Here is an 11,532-nt window from a genome sequence, read left to right as displayed (position 1 = left end):
CGATACGCTATCTGTGCAGTGAACCAGTAAAGCCTGATTTATGTTCAATCCGACCACTGCAGTGGCCATACACAGTGGCGATTTCAGCATGTAAATCTTGGTGGGGCAAACCCCAAAACATTTTGGGGGATGCATGCCAGCAAAGCAACAACACAACACTAAACAATGTGTTAATTGCACTGTAACATTGACAAATGGTGCCCACAAACTATTAGGGCCTACATAAAGCTGTCCCAACAGCAGATCTTTCTTTTCAGCACCGTGGAGTGAATCCTTACCACGGCTATGCCCGGCTATCAACAGAGCCTTGTCTGGCAACGAAAAAGTTCATTCAGACTCATTTACTGCCTTTAAAAAAAACTGCTGATATGGCTGACTTGCTTAAACAAATGTGGTTTCCACTGACAATTGAGATGTACAAACTATGGCATAAGGGAATGAAAAGCGGATGAGAGGCAATCCGTAATTTCGATTAAGACAATGAGCAACGTAGTAGTAGTCAATATAAAGAAGGACATAGTCAATATAACTATTTGTTCAGCACTTTTTAAATGTACAGCGACAGAATTCAGAACATGGGCTGTTCTTACAGTATTCTCCCTGTACACCAAGTCAGACCTTAGGATAAATAACAGGGGTATATAACCAGACAATGAAAGCTCTTACAATATTCGATGATGACATTTCTCTAAAACAGGCTATAGGCTACATGTACACCACCAAGTCAGAACAGTAGGCTAAGTTATGAGGGGGAACGGGACCAAATTATAAGAAAGAGGCACATGGGCTAATAACAGCTTACTACACAACATACTTAGAATTACTTTCTTACCTACAGTATACATATCTCCCTGACATATTACATCATTTATGCAGCAGCATACAATACATTTTTGGACTCACCTTCTTGTGATGTGCTCACTTGAACAGGAAGGTGGCGCGATGGTCCTTCTTGTCGGCATATTTTGTCATCAAAGTCTGGCATTCTCTGGATTTATGGTGCTTTCAAGACAACTGAAAACTCTGGAAAACACAAGGTCGAATCATGACGTCAGTGATCTTCAGGTCGGAGCTTTAGAAAGAGGCCCGAGTTCCCGACTTGGAATTCCGAGTTGGATGTCCGTTCAAAACGTATTTTCCCAGTCTGAGCTAGTTTTTACCCCCCAGAGTTCCCAGTTCTCTTGAACTCACTGAAGTCTAACATTTCCCAGTTCTGAGCTTCTAGTTGTTTTAGAAGTGGCAGAAGTCGTGCTGGATTGACAGCATGGCCAATGTATTCAACATTTTCTGGCCCATGATGTTGTAAGTGAATGTTTATCCTTTTAAGCTTGAAAAAGAGACTCTTTAACCCAGACTTGGACCACACACCCTCTCCAACGCTTACAGTTAGCCACTGATTCATTCCAAACCACTCATTGTTGAATTTGCGATTTCCAAATTGTTGTGTATATTTACGTTTGATCTATGATTTCTCTTCATTTGACAAGGATTGAAACGGATTTGAAAATGGGCGTGGCTTCACAACATTTTCAGGTTTGAAGAAAATGGCGGAAAATGTGCAGCCGAAGTCTGTCGAGAGAGGATACAAAATCATTGCTAATTATGACAAATGTTAAGAAAATGCGCAACATGGCGCAACTAGAGAACATTACCAAACCCTATCCTCTATATTTTCCGCTGGCTGTCTCTCCATCACAGAAAGCACTGAGCTAGTCTGAAACACCTGCATTTTGGAGCTGCCTTACTCAAGAAAGCAAAAAAGAGACCATGTTTATATGCTGCTTTATTAACTCAATTATTTTTAGATTTTTTTCATTGTTTGCAAACTGATATGTGACAGGTATTAATATCAAAAATAACATTCAAAACAGCCACAAAAATATATATTTTTTATGCCCCACATGCCCTGAATGGCAGGTCGCCACTGGCCATACAGCATTTACTGCGATGCAGCCTCCACAGAAGTCAGGCATTCGGAAATGGTCTTGTTCGGTGTCATGGCGTTTGTGCATGCTGCCACCTACTCTGCAGTGGAGGGTGTTTTCAATCACATTGACAGACAAAAAAATAGAACATTTCACCACCAACCAACCAACCAACCAACCCTACACCTATATATATAGTTGTGGTCAAAAGGTTAGAGAATGACACAAATATTAATTTTCACAAAGTCTGCTGCCTCAGTTTTTATGATGGCAATTTGCATATACTCCAGAATGTTATGAAGAGTGATCAGATGAATTGCAATTAATTGCAAAGTCCCTCTTTGCCATGAAAATGAACTTAATCCCAAAAAAACATTTCCACTGCATTTCAGCCCTGCCACAAAAGGACCAGCTGACATCATGTCAGTGATTCTCTTGTTAACACAGGTGAGAGTGTTGACGAGGACAAGGCTGGAGATCTCTCTGTCATGCTGATTGATTTAGAATAACAGACTGGAAGCTTTAAAAGGAGGGTGGTGCTTGAAATCATTGTTCTTCCTCTGTTAACCATGGTTACCTGCAAGGAAACACGTGCTGTCATCATTGCTTTGCACAAAAAGGGCTTCACAGGCAAGGATATTGCTGCTAGTAAGATTGCACCTAAATCAACCATTTATCGGATCATCAAGAACTTCAAGGAGAGAGGTTCAATTGTTGTGAAGAAGGCTTCAGGGCGCCCAAGAAAGTCCAGCAAGCGCCAGGACCGTCTCCTAAAGTTGATTCAGCTGTGGGATCGGGGCACCACCAGTGCAGAGCTTGCTCAGGAATGGCAGCAGGCAGGTGTGAGTGCATCTGCACGCACAGTGAGGCAAAGACTTCTGGAGGATGGCCTGGTATCAAGAAGGGCAGCGAGGAAGCCACTTCTATCCAGGAAAAACATCAGGGACAGACTGATATTCTGCAAAAGGTACAGGGATTGGACTGCTGAGGACGGGTAAAGTCATTTTCTCTGATCAATCCCCTTTCCGATTGTTTGGGGCATCCGGAAAAAAGCTTGTCCGGAGAAGACAAGGTGAGCGCTACCATCAGTCCTGTGGCATGCCAACAGTAAAGCATCCTGAGACCATTCATGTGTGGGGTTGCTTCTCAGCCATGGGAGTGGGCTCACTCACAATTTGGCCTAAGAACACAGCCATGAATAAAGAATGGTACCAACACATCCTCCAAGAGCAACTTCTCCCAACCATCCAAGAACAGTTTGGTGACAAACAATGCCTTTTCCAGCATGACAGTTTGGTGACGAACAATGCCTTTTCCAGCATAATGGAGCACCTTGCCATAAGGCAAAAGTGATAACTAAGTGGCTCGGGAACAAAACATCAAAATTCTGGGTCCATGGCCAGGAAACTCCCCAGACCTTAATCCCATTGAGAACTTGTGGTCGATCCTCAAGAGGCGGGTGGACAACCAAAAACCCAAAAATTCTGACAAACTCCAAGCATTGATTATGCAAGAATGGGCTGCCATCAGTAAGGATGTGGCCCAGAAGTTAATTGACAGCATGCCAGGGCGGATTGCAGAGGTCTTGAAAAAGAAGGTTCAACACTGCAAATATTGACTCTTTGCATAAACTTAATGTAATTGTCAATAAAAGCCTTTGACACTTATGGAATGCTTGTAATTATACCTCAGTATACCATAGCAACATCTGACAAAAATATCTCATAACACTGAAGCAGCTAACTTTGTGAAGACCAATACTTGTGTCATTCTCAAAACTTTTGACCACGACTGTAAATACATATACATACATACAGTTGAAGTCAGAAGTTTACATACACTTAGGTTGGAGTCATTAAAACTCGTTTTCCACAAATTTCTTGTTAACAAACTATAGTTTTGGAAAGTTGGTTAGGACATCTACTTTGTGCATGACACAAGTAATTGTTCCAACAATTGTTCACTTACAATTCACTGTATCACAATTCCAGTGGGTCAGAAGTTTACATACTTGACTGTTGACTGTGCCTTTAAACAGCTTGGCAAATTCCAGAAAATGATGTCTTGGCTTTAGAAGCTTCTGATAGGCTAATTGACATCATTTGAGTCAATTGGAGGTGTACCTCTGGATGTATTTCAAGGCCTTCTTTCAAACTCAGTGCCTCTTTGCTTGACCCTACTTCTCATACAAAGACCTGCTAGGATTTGTAGCCATACTACTAGGACTAACACCCTTAGCACTATTTGCGGTCAACCTCTTGGGAGACCCAGATAATTTTACACCAGCCAACCCCTTACCCCGCCCCACATCAAGCCTGAGTGATACTTCCTGTTCGCCTACGCAATCCTACGATCAATCCCCAATAAGCTAGGCGGAGTCCTCGCCCTACTATTCTCCATCCTCATACTCATAGTCGTCCCCATTCTTCACACCTCTAAGCAACGAGGACTAACCTTCCGGCCCCTCACCCAATTCTTGTTCTGAACCCTAGTGGCAGACATGCTTATCCTCACCTGAATCGGCGGTATACCTGTAGAACACCCTTTCATCATCATCGGCCAGGTTGCTTCAGTTATCTACTTCACCATCTTCCTAGTCTTAGCCCCCTTAGCTGGGTGAGCTGAGAACAAAGCCCTCGAATGAGCCTGCCCTAGTAGCTCAGTGTAAGAGCGCCGGTCTTGTAATCCGGAGGCCGGAGGTTAAAACCCTCCCTAGTGCTCAGAGAGAGGAGATTTTAACTCCCACCCTTAACTCCCAAAGCTAAGATTCTAAATTAAACTACCCTCTGACGCCGCAGTGTACATAGCGAACTATATGTCCCCATACATTGTGTATATATTACACCGCTATGTATAATATTGCATATTATGTACTGACCCATATATTATTACTGCACGAGGGTAGTACATCCTATGTATTATCAACATAAGTGGTTTTAAGCCCTCATACATCAGCACTATTCCAAGGTTTACATTAAGCAAGACTCGGATAACCACCAACGGAACCGTTCTCACCTGATTAATTGCTAAACAACAAACCTCCAACTAACACAGGCTCCGTCTTTACCCACCAACTTTCAGCATCGGTCCCGTTTAATGTAGTAAGAACCGACCATGAGCAGTTGAAGCTACAACAAAATATATTTTGACACAGGCCACCGCTGCGGCCATGATCCTGTTTGCTAGCACCACCAATGCCTGACTGGTTGGAGAATGGGATATTCAACAATTAACCCACCCAATTGCGGTTACAACTGTCATACTGGCCCTTGCACTTAAGGTAGGCTTGGCACCAGTACACTTTTGACTCCCAGAAGTCCTTCAAGGTTTAGACCTCACCCCAGGATTAATCCTTTCAACCTGACAAAAGCTTTTGCACCTTTTGCGCTTATGCTCCAGGTAGCCCCAGCTGTTAACTCCTCCCTAATTGTTACACTAGGGCTTCTGTCAACTCATGTTGGCGGGTGAGGCGGCTCAACCAAACCCAGCTGCGTAAAATCCTAGCATACTCCTCAATCGCCCACCTCGGGTGGATAGTACTGATTATACAATTCGCGCCTTCTATCACCCTCCTAAACCTGATCATGTATATTATCATAACATCTTCAGCCTTTATAACACGCACTAGCTATTCTAGTTCTACTATCACTTGAAGGCCTCCCACCTCTCTCAGGATTTATACCTAAGTGACTAATTTTACAAGAACTAACGAAACAAGGACTACCAATATCCGCCACACTAGCTGCCATAACAGCCCTTCTCAGCCTGTACTTCTACCCCCGACTATGTTACGCCATAACCTTAACTATCTGACCCAACACCCTCACCGCCACTGCCCCTTGACGACTGAACTTTACCCATGTCACCATACCACTATCACTTGTCACTATATTAGCCCTGGGCCTACTTCCCCTCACCCCCGCCATAGCTGCGTTACTAAACTTATAACAAGGGCTTAGGATAGCACTAAGACCAAGAACCTTCAAAGTTCTAAGCGGGAGTGAGAATCTCCCAGCCCTTGTTAAGACTTGCGGGACTCTATCCCACATCTTCTGAATGCAACCCAGACACTTTAATTAAGCTAAAGCCTTTCTAGGTGGGAAGGCCTCGATCCTACAAACTCAGTAGGCTGTTAGCCTACTTCTTCAGGTTTGCAATCTGACATGTAAGTACACCACAAGGCTTGATAAGGAGAGGACTTAAACCTCTGTACATGGGGTTCAATCCACCGCTTAACTCTCAGCCACCTTACCTGTCGCAATCACACAATGATTTTTCTCAACCAACCACAAAGACATTGGCACCCTTTATTTAGTATTTGGTGCCTGAGCCGGAATAGTCAGCACAGCCCTAAGCCTTTTAATCCGAGCGGAACTAAGCCAACCCGGGGCTCTTCTGAGGGATGATCAAATGTATAATGTGATCGTCACGGCCCATGCCTTCGTTATGATTTTCTTTATAGTTATGCCAATTATGATTGGAGGCTTTGGAAACTGATTGATTCCACTTATAATCAGGGCCCCCGACATAGCATTTCCCCGAATGAATAACATGAGCTTCTGACTCCTTCCCCCGTCCTTTCTTCTTCTCCTGGCCTTGTCTGGAGTTGAAGCCGGTGCCGGCACAGGATGAACAGTCTACCCCCCTCTAGCAGGCAACCTCGCCCACGCAGGAGCCTTAACCCCTGGTATTTCCTCTATTTTAGGGGCCGTTAATTTTATTACAACCATTATTAACATGAAACCCCCAGCTATCTCCCAGTATCAAACCCCTCTTTTTGTTTGAGCCGTCTTAATTACCGCAGTCCTTTTACTGCTTTCCCTCCCCGTCCTAGCAGCAGGTATTACCATGCTACTTACAGACCGGAATCTAAACTTTCTTTGACCCAGCAGGCGGAGGAAATCCAATCCTGTATCAACACCTCTTCTGATTCTTTGGTCATCCGGAAGTCTATATTCTAATTCTCCCAGGTTTTGGTATGATCTCCCACATTGTTGCATACTACTCCGGCAAAAAAGAACCCTTGGGGTATATGGGAATAGTCTGAGCTATAATAGCCATTGGACTCCTAGGTTTTATCGTCTGGGTCCACCATATGTTTACTGTTGGGATAGACGTTGATACTCGTGCCTACTTTACATCCGCCACTATAATCATTGCCATTCCTACAGGTGTAAAATTATTTAGCTGGTTAGCCACATTGCATGGTGGTTCAATCAAAATGAGAGACACCACTTCTTTGGGCCCTGGGGTTTATTTTCCTATTTACAGTGGGGGGACTAACAGGCATAGCAAATTCCTCCTTAGACATCATCCTTCATGACACCTACTATGTAGTCGCCCACTTCCACAACGTTCTATCAATAGGAGCTGTTTTCGCCATTATAGGCGCTGTCGTGCACTGATTCCCCCTATTCACTGGATACACCCTTCACAGCACATGAACTAAAATCCACTTCGGAATTATGTTTTGTCGGCGTAAATTTAACCTTTTTCTCCCATCATTTTCTAGGCCTTGCAGGGATACCACGACGGTACTCTGATTACCTTGATGCCTACACACTTTGAAACACTGTCTCCTCAATCGGATCCCTTATCTCCTTGGTTGCTGTAATTATATTCTTATTTATCCTTTGAGAAGCCTTTGCCACCAAACGGGAAGTCGCATCAATTGAGCTGACTTCAACAAACGTAGAGTGACTGCACGGATGTCCCCCGCCCTATCACACATTCGAGGAACCGGCGTTTGTACAAGTACAAGCAGCCTAACGAGAAAGGGAGGAATTGAACCCCCATGTGCTGGTTTCAAGCCAACCGCATAACCACTCTGCCACTATCTTCCATAAGACACCAGGGGCGGCCTGTTCAATAGGGCGATATGGGCGACGCACTGCCAAACGGGAAAAGGAAGGGATTTTTTTTCTAATCAATTATATCACGGCAACAGTAGTTATCAGTGTTGTAATCTATACGTCTGATCTGCCACAGTGCCACACTGCCACTAAATGTCGAATCAGGCTAAAGTCGTGCTTCAAATGGCTCCCCCCCCTTTGGGGGCGATTTCAGTCAGGTTGAAAATCGCCCAGAAGTCTCTCATAGCCTCTAATGTAAAATCTATTTTTTTCAAATTTCAGAGCCTTCAATACAATCTCTATGGGTGTCTGAGGGCTTGCACTTACGCGCTTTCGTCATACGTAACGTAACGTAACCATGAACGTAACTGAGAAAAGAGCGGATTGTGTCTTTGAAAGAAGTTCCTTTTTGTCGGCGAACAAATGAAGATAAATTGGCAACGAAACAATTAGGACCTCCCAGACCAAATTTTATAATTCAACAGGTTTCTACTAAAGGCGGAAAGTCCTACACCCGAGGATTTTCCAAAAATTGGTACGAACGGAAAAATAACATTGCCACTCAACTTGATGAGGGATACAGGCTAGCTGTCCGCCGCCACAACGATGAGGTTAGTGTTGATAATCACAAGTTTACTGGAGAACTGAGACCAAGTAGAGACTTTGGACAGGGTGGATATGGTATAATAAAGGCAGTTTATTCAGAGGTAAAGATATCTGGAATCGCGTGCACGGACCCGTTCGTCAAACTCTTAGGGAGCTATAAATTAAGCCCCATTACTTACCATATCAGATAAGAGAAATTGCTGCAGCTACATATATTTTACATCCTGGCCCTACATAGTTCACTATTTGCATCACTTACCAAAATATTACATGTGGTCATATATGCTTGGAAAGTGGAGATGCCATAGAACGTCAAAAAAGTAAACATTGCTGGAGACACATTGCCGTTTTGGAGAAGACATCGCGTTTGCTAGCGAAGAGATTTGTTGTGGCAAATGAACTTGGGCTGGGAATTGCCAGGAACCTCACGATAAGATATATGCATCAGCATTGCGAGTCTCATGATTCTATACGTATTGCGATTCGATACTGTGATTTTATTGCGCACCATATGTCTGTTGCAGAGGGATCAGAAAGCCATGAGAACGAGTTTTGATCAGTCATGGAAATAAAAGTGCTGAAAACAAATTGGCTCCCAATGTGAAAAGATTGAGAACAAGCTATGAAGGAACAATAATGGTGTTTTGGTGCAGGTACAGCCAACTAGCGCTAAAATATTGTGATATTGTCAATACAGTATATCGTAAAGTATCACTATGTAACTCGATTTCTTTCACCCCAATCCCTCAAATTAACGGTAAATAACTGAATTGTTTGCCCCACATTTAGCTAAGATGATTAGCTAGCCAGCTAAAATGTTTTATTTAGTTAGCAGTCGCATCTACAATAGTTTACTGTCAATAACATGTCTCCAAAAATGACGTGGTGTCTCCAATTGTGTTGACATTTTACAATTGCGATGCGCATCCATGAGTATCCACTTTCTGTAGCTCAGCTGGTAGAGCATGGCGCTTGTAACGCCAAGGTAGTGGGTTCGATCCCCGGGACCACCCATACACAAAAATGTATGCACGCATGACTGTAAGTCGCTTTGGATAAAAGCGTCTGCTAAATGGCATATTATTATTATTATTATTATTATTATCTGAAGAGAGCCCCAAACATTGTGTGCAGACATTTTATGCAATAAATGAAGTAGGTTGAATCTAGTAGTTCTGATCTTCTGATTGGTCCTGATGAGTTGGGCGAGGTCCCCTCCAGGCTACTGTCACTGTTGCATTGGCTCTGAGTCGGGTTCTCTGTCTTCAAATGTTCAGCCTAAGAGAGGGGATTTTTGTGTGTGTGTGTGTGTGTTTAACAGTGATGATGTGTGTGTGTGTGTGTGTGTGTGTTTAACAGTGATGATGTGTGTGTGTGTGTGTGTGTGTGTGTGTGTGTGTGTGTCCTCAGAGCAAGAACTCGTGAGTTGGAAGAACTGAGAGGCCTATGGCGTGGGTGTTGTCCTTGGCCACCTGCTGACAAGGCTGACAAGATAGGACCCTTTTGTCCATTGTTATTGGATAGGAACAGAACTTATAACCAGCTCCTGACCTAAATAGATCTTAGCACAACATTTTACTCAACATATCATATTCCATATTCACTATAACAAATATATTTACTACGACATTAGCAAGAACCGCCACATCCTCAGCCGGCTAATCCAGTGTGTGAAGTTTTGCGGAGTGTTTGAGTTAGCTTTGCGAGGCAAAGATGAAACTGAGGGCTCCACCAACCCTGGTAAGCCAACACTTTTGAGATCAGTCAATAAATGCTTCTGGTATTGACTTATATGCTGCCCCTGTCTTCATGTTGTTGCTGGACATATCTTTTTTTAAATGTGTGTAGGTCACCTAAATCATCAGAAAAATTGCCCCCCCTGAGAATTTTTTCAGGAGCCGCCACTGTAAGACACTAGTAAAACTAGTATATTACACTGCCTTGTCAAGGCAAAGTTGTGGGTTAAAACCCCGCGTGTCTTGAGCACTTAGCTACAATGGGCACATCCCTCACAACTAGGATTCCAAGACGCGGCCTCACCTGTAATAGAAGAACTTCTTCACTTCCACGACCATGCTCTTATGATTGTTCTTCTTATCAGCACACTAGTGCTTTATATCATCGTAGAAACAGTCTCTACTAAACTTACTAACAAATACATCCTCGATTCTCAAGAAATTGAGATCGTTTGAACCATCCTTCCAGCAGTCATCCTTATTCTTATCGCTCTCCCCTCCCTCCGAATTCTCTATCTTATAGACGAAATTAACGACCCCCACCTCACCATCAAAGCAATAGGACACCAATGATAGTGAAGTTACGAATACATTGACTACGAAGATCTAGGCTTTGACTCCTATATAATCCCCACCCAAGACCTAATCCCCGGACAATTTCGCCTATTGGAGGCAGACCATCGAATAGTGGTCCCCGTGGAATCTCCAATCCGAGTTCTCGTTTCAGCTGAAGATGTCCTTCATTTCTGAGCTGTCCCTTCTTTATGTGTAAAAATAGACGCCGTCCCCGGACGTTTAAATAACCAGCCTTTATTGCCTCTCGACCCGGGGTGTTCTACGGACAATGTTCTGAAATTTGCGGTGCTAACCACAGCTTCATGCCCATCGTTGTTGAAGCAGTGCCCCTTGAACACATTGAAAAATGATCCACTATAATACTTGAAGATGCCTCACTAAGAAGCTAAATCGGGAATAGCGTTAGCCTTTTAAGCTAAATATTGGTGGTCCCCAACCACCCCTAGTGACATGCCCCAACTCAACCCCGCCCCCTGATTTGTCATCTTGGTATTCTCGTGACTGGTTTTCCTAACTGTTATTCCCCCCAAGACCTCAGAATTTTTTTTTGTAGACCTCCACAAGTCTGGTTCATCCTTGGGAGAAATTTCCAAACGCCTGAAGGTACCACATTCATCTGTACAAACAATAGTACGCAAGTATAAGCACCATGGGACCAGGCAGCCGTCATACCGCTCAGGAAGGAGACGCGTTCTCTGTCTCCTAGAGATGAACGTACTTTGGTCGAAAAGTGCAAATTCATCCCAGAACAACAGCAAAGGACCTTTTGAAGATGCTGGAGGAAACAGGTACAAAATTATCTATATCCACAGTAAAACGAGTCCTATTTCGACATAA

General features: G+C 43.6%; 3 pseudogenes; all 3 read left to right on the top strand.

The window, feature by feature from the left end:
- Window positions 1-1,045: 1,045 nt before the first annotated feature.
- LOC121551854 lies at window positions 1,046-6,048 on the top strand (annotated as a pseudogene).
- Window positions 6,049-6,185: 137 nt separating this feature from the next.
- Window positions 6,186-7,768, top strand: LOC121551524 (annotated as a pseudogene).
- Window positions 7,720-11,070, top strand: LOC121551855 (annotated as a pseudogene).
- The last annotated feature ends 462 nt before the right edge of the window (window positions 11,071-11,532 follow it).

The sequence above is a fragment of the Coregonus clupeaformis genome, unplaced genomic scaffold (genome assembly GCF_020615455.1).
Source record: "Coregonus clupeaformis isolate EN_2021a unplaced genomic scaffold, ASM2061545v1 scaf0595, whole genome shotgun sequence".
NCBI lineage: Eukaryota > Metazoa > Chordata > Actinopteri > Salmoniformes > Salmonidae > Coregonus > Coregonus clupeaformis.
The sequence above is the reverse complement of the archived record's forward strand: the minus strand, read 5'-3'. Positions and strand labels throughout refer to the sequence as shown.